Here is a 5678-nt window from a genome sequence, read left to right on the forward strand (position 1 = left end):
CCTTTGCTCTGATGGAGTGGGAAACAGTCATTCTCTAGCAGAGATGTTGCAAGTAAGCGCTTATTTGAGGCCTTTGGCAAGGATAACTGGCACTCTTTCTAGCTCATTTGTTGCTATCAAATTCCTGACTCAGCCCACTTGTCATCGCCTCTTGACAAGTCAGCATTTCAGTGCTGGGTTTGTTTCTCTTTCCTCGCAAGCAGTAAACACCATCCTATGCAAGAAATGAAGCTACCCTTCAATGCAAGAACCAGGTGTGATGGTGACTATTGAGTGTCAACTTGATTGGATTGGAAGATGCAAAGTATTGTTCCTGGGTATGTCTGTGAGGGTGTTGCCAAAAGAGATTAACATTTGAGTCAGTGGACTAGGAGAGGCAGACCCACCCTCAATCTGGCTGGGCACCATCTAATCAGATGCCAGCCTGACTAGAATAAAGGAGGCAGAAGAACGTGGAAAGACTTGACTTGCTGAGTCTTCTGGCCCTCATCTTCCCTTGTGCTGGATGCTTCCTGCCCTTGAACATCAGATTCCAAGTTCTTCAGCTTTTGGACTCTTGGACTTACCCCAGTGGTTTGCCAGGGGTTCTTGGGCCTTTGGCCACAGACTGAAGTCTGCACTGTCAGGTTCCCTACTTTTGAGGTTTTGTGACTTGGACTGACTTCCCTGCTCCTCAGCTTGCAGGCAGCCTATTGTGGGACCTCATCTTGTGATCAGGTGAGTCAATACTTTTTGATAAACTCCCCTTTGTATACACATCTATCCTATTGGTTCTGTCCCTTTAGAGAACGCTGGCTAACACACTAGGGTTCTTTGGTCCCCTAGTAAGTACATCCAACTCAAAAAAAATTAGTGAAAGAAACAGCAGGGGAAAACTTGAAAATCCTTAGTCACTGGAAAATGATGCAAATAATGCTTCTCCTTTCAATGAAGCAGTTTGGGTGGCAAAATGTCAGGAAATTGCACAAGGTCTTCTCCAACTCTAATGCTAGAGGAATTACGATGTTCTTGGGGGAGGTGAAGAGTTTATGTTCATTTTTTAAAAAGAAAACTACAATTAAAGTCCTCAGGGAGTCAACATTTTTCACATTCTCTGCAGCAGGCATAATTTACTAAAAGAGAACTAGAACTCGGCTGTCAGCTGAATTAATATACAGGCCAAGAATCTCAGGTTCACCAAGATGTATGTGATAAACTGGTCCTGTGGGGTCAGGAGACCAACAGGGTATATTTCAGGGAAATAGAAGCCATTAAACACCATCATCTCAGTGTCTTGTATGCCTTATGTACAAAGGCACTCATAATTAAAATTAGCCATTAGCTTGTAAATAAAATGCTTTCAGAGAGAATGTTTTATGTTATTATCTCTATCCTACCCTGTTTATCGGCCTGGCCTCTATTTGTGATAATATCTCCATCTTTATTTCCATCTAATGGGTCTCCTTTAATCTAGTCAGCAGTGGTTTGATTTAATGGAGAGCTATGGAAAAGCCAGGTAAAATGACAGAATGAAAAACAGCCACTCAAAACTCACCAGGGCTAAACGTTGTCTCCAGCACAAAGATCACGCTTGAAGGCTAGTATTTAACATGCTCCATGACCTGGATCTGACCAGGATTTCCAACCCCTTTCCATGACTTGTACTTTGAGGCATTTATCATTTTATCAGCCTGCACTCTTCTTCCTTTGCAATGGGAAACTGGCTCCAAATTTTATCACACCACCCCTCCCATTACTTCCAACAAATGTCCCTTCCCCAAGCCCAAATGTGTGATTTTAGAATTGACATTCGTGTTCTTGCGAGTTCCATGTTTATACAGGTTCCCTCCTCTCTACTCATAGCTGGTGGTCCAAGATGGGCTACCAGTCTGGATAGATTGTGGAACCGAAACCAGCATCCAAGTTCCTCCTTGGTGGCAAATCTGGAAGGTATGCTAACGGGAGAAGCAGTGCCTCGTTTCTTGCCAGGAAGCGATAGACACTCTAAGACAGCGGCCCCCAATCTTTTTGGCACCAGGGACAGGTTCCATGGAAGACAATTTTTCCACAGACTGGGGGTTGGAGGATGGTTTGGGGATGATTCAAGCACATTACATTCATTGCGCACTTTTATTTCTATTACTATTACATTGTAATATATAATGAAATAATTGTACAACTCACTATCATGCAGAATCAGTGGGAGCTCTGAGCTTGTTCAGTGAGTCTCGGCTCACTGAAACCTCTGCCTCTCAGGTTCAAGCAATTCTCCTGCCTGAGCCTCCAGAGTAGCTGGAATTACAGGCGTGCACCACCACACCCAGCTAATTTTTCTATTTTTTCAGTAGAGATGGGGTTTCATTATGTTGCCCAAGCTGGTCTCCAACTCCTAGACTTGAATGATCCTTTCACCTTGGCTTCCCAAAGTGCTGGGATTACAGGCATGAGCCACTGCACCCGGCCCACACTGCTTCTTGATGGCAGTCATATTTTCCCTTCTGGTAAAGCTATGTATGTACTTGTCTGATCTTACCTCTGATCTCCCAGTAATGGTAGGGTTTCATAAAGACAGGGATTGTGTGATCATTGGTTTACTTCATCTCTAGCACGGGACTGTCATGTGAAAATAAACACTCACTTAACTTTCTCTTGAGTTTCTCCTAGTTCCTCTGAGCCCTGGGAGCAGCATTCTGGAAGTAGCTACAAATCTTAAACAGCAAATTTTATCTAACAACACTGTCCCCTCCCCCTGCCTTTCCTCCCCTCCTTCCCTCCCCTCCTCTCCCCTCCTCTCCCCTCCCCTTCCCTCCCCTCTCTTCTCCTCTCCTCTCCTCCTCTCTTTTCTCTTCTCTTTTTGAGACAAGATCTTGCTCTGTTGCCCAGGCTGAAAGGCAGTGGATCAATCATAGTTGACTGCAGCTTTGACTTCCTGGACTCAAACGATTCTTCCACCTCAGTCTCCCAGGTAACTGGGACTACAGGCATGCGTCACCATACCCAGGTAAGTTTTTGTTTTAATTTTTCCGTAGAGATGAGGGTCTCGCTATGTTGCCCAGGATGGTCTCAACCTCCTGGCTTCACGTGATCCTCCCACCTCACCCTTTCAATGCATTGGGATTACAGGCATGAGAAACTCCACCTGGCCACAACAGTCCTCTAAGCCTGAGTTTAGAGTTTAGTTCAGGCCCTTGGGATAGGCACTTTTACCTACATCGAGGTTGCTTGATAGACAACCCCTCTTTTCAGGGATGTAAATACATCATTTCGCAACACGATGTGAAAACATCCTTTCTGCAAAAGTGGCAATACCCTTGGGGACTTCCCTTTAGTTTGAGCCACTGTGAGGGGCACGGAATGATGTTGCTGGAAAGTCATGAAAATGGTACTCCTCACTGAATTTTGAGCCAGAATCAGAACACATCAGCCTCAGGGTATGGAAACTAATGAAACCACCATCCTGCAATGTACAGAAAGGTGCTACCTTAAGAGATCATCAACACTCCACAACCTGAAAGGTCAGTGGTGCCAATTAAACAACTTCCATAGTTCTACTCATATGGTTACTTCCTCTTGGAATAGCCCATTACTACTTTTTTTCCTTGATACGCTTTGACTGTGTCCCCACTCAAAAGTCATCTTGAATTGTAGCTCCCATAATTCCTACATGTTGTGAGAGGGACCTGGTGGAAGATAATTGAATCGTGGGGGCAGTTTCTCCCATACTGTTCTCATAGTAGTGAATAAATCTCACGAGATGTGATGGTTTTATAAGGGGAATCCCCTTTTGCTTGGTTCTCATTCTCTCTTGTCTGCCACCATGTAAGATGTGCCTTTTGCCTGCCACCATGATTGTGAAGCCTCCCAGCCACATGGAACTGTGAGTCCATTAAACCTCTTTTTGTTTATTAATTACCCAGTCTCAGGTATGTCTTTATCAGTAGCATGAAAACGGATTCATACATTCCCTGACTATTGAATCTTTCTTATCTTTCAGGGTATTCCTCAAAACCCAAGTCTCTCTTAAGCATTCCCTCTGCCCACACCACTGGAATTATTTCCACCCTCTTCTACCCCTTTGCTGTAGTTCCTTTGACCCTCTCTTGTAGCTCTCCACATATTGTTTTGCTTTATAATTGTCCTGCCCAAGTCTGTCTTCCCAATCAATGCACAGGCTGGAGTTTTTTCTTTTTAGTGTCCTATTTTCCTGAATAGAGCCTGGCACAGATTAGGTGCTCAGTCAATATTTACTGTCAGCATCATCCCATAATTAGATAATGACAACAGGAAATATTTATCTTCTTGCATCTAGGTGAGACTGAACCTGATTAAGCAAAGCAGATCAGTGTCCGGGAAACTCCTGTGGCATTCCAACGCAGGAAAAATTCATAACTTATCTCAGCAAATACTTACAACACCGCTGTGGTTTGTTCAGTGATGATAAATATGTTTGCCTTGTCATTTCATCTTTCATCTGCTGTTTGTTCCACTTTCCTGGATTGCAAAATCCTTGAGCCTAAAGATACTGTTACCTTTCTTTATAACCTTCACTGAGGGTAGCAAAAGATAATGAAGATAGTGGACAAGTCATAAATGATTGATGAATTGATTGACTCAGTTAATAAACATTTTCTCAGATTTATGTATCTGTCTGCTGCAGGTATATAAACCACAATACTTTTAAGGGCTCTCAGTTCAGTTGGAGAGACATTGCATTTCATTATAGTGTGTTATTGATGAATCTGAGTTACCAAGCCAATAGAAGAACAAAACAAGAGGTATGAAAATGTGCTCAACGTCATTGATCATCAGAGAAATGCAAATCAAAAATACTGTAAGATATCATCTCTTCCCCAGTTAAAATGGCTTTTATCCAAAAGACAGGCAATGACAAATGCCGGTGAGAGAAAAGAAAACTCTCATACACTGTTAGTGGGAATGTAAATTAGTACAGCCACTACGGAGAACAGTTTGAAGGTTCCTAAAAAAACTAAAAGTCAAGTTACCATATGATCCAGTAATCCTAGATATATACCAAAAAGAAAGAAAATCAGTATATTAAAGAGATATCTACACTCCCTTGTCTATTGCAACACTGTTCACAATAACCAAGATTAGGAAGCAACCTAAGTATCCATCAACAGATAAATGCATAAAGAAAATGCGGTACATATAGGCAATGGAGTACTATTCAGCCATGAAAAAGAATGAGATCCTGTCATTTGCAACAACATGGATGGAACTGAAGGTCACTATGTTAAATGAAATAGACCAGACACAAAAGGACAAATTTTGCATGTTCTCAATTATTTGTGGGATCTAACAATTAAAACAATTGAACTCATGGAGATAGAGAGTAGAACGATGGTTACCAGTCGCTGGAAAGCAGGGGGGTGGCAGGTGGGGAGGGAGTGGAGATGGCTAATGGGTACAGCAACATAGTTAGAAAGAATAAATAGGCCAGGTGTGGTAGCTCACGCCTGTAATCCCAGTATTTTGGGAGGCCGAAGTGGACAGATCACAAGGTCAGGAGATGGAGACCATCCTAGCTAACATGGTGAAACCCTGTCTCTACTAAAAATACAAAAAATTAGCCGGGTGTGGTGGCGGGTGCCTGTAGTCCCAGATACTCGAGAGGCTGAGGCAGGAGAATGGCGTGAACCTGGAAGGTGGAGCTTGCAGTGAGCCGAGATTGCGCCACT

General features: G+C 43.1%; 1 long non-coding RNA gene across 1 annotated transcript; it reads left to right on the forward strand.

Moving 5' to 3' along the window:
• The first annotated feature begins 2791 nt into the window (after window positions 1–2791).
• Window positions 2792–5240, forward strand: LOC114676728 (uncharacterized). The gene is made up of 3 exons (XR_003727778.2): window positions 2792–3494; window positions 3804–3856; window positions 4289–5240. It is a non-coding gene; the product is annotated as an uncharacterized LOC114676728 (long non-coding RNA).
• The last annotated feature ends 438 nt before the right edge of the window (window positions 5241–5678 follow it).

This window comes from Macaca mulatta, chromosome 3 (genome assembly GCF_049350105.2).
Source record: "Macaca mulatta isolate MMU2019108-1 chromosome 3, T2T-MMU8v2.0, whole genome shotgun sequence".
Lineage (NCBI taxonomy): Eukaryota > Metazoa > Chordata > Mammalia > Primates > Cercopithecidae > Macaca > Macaca mulatta.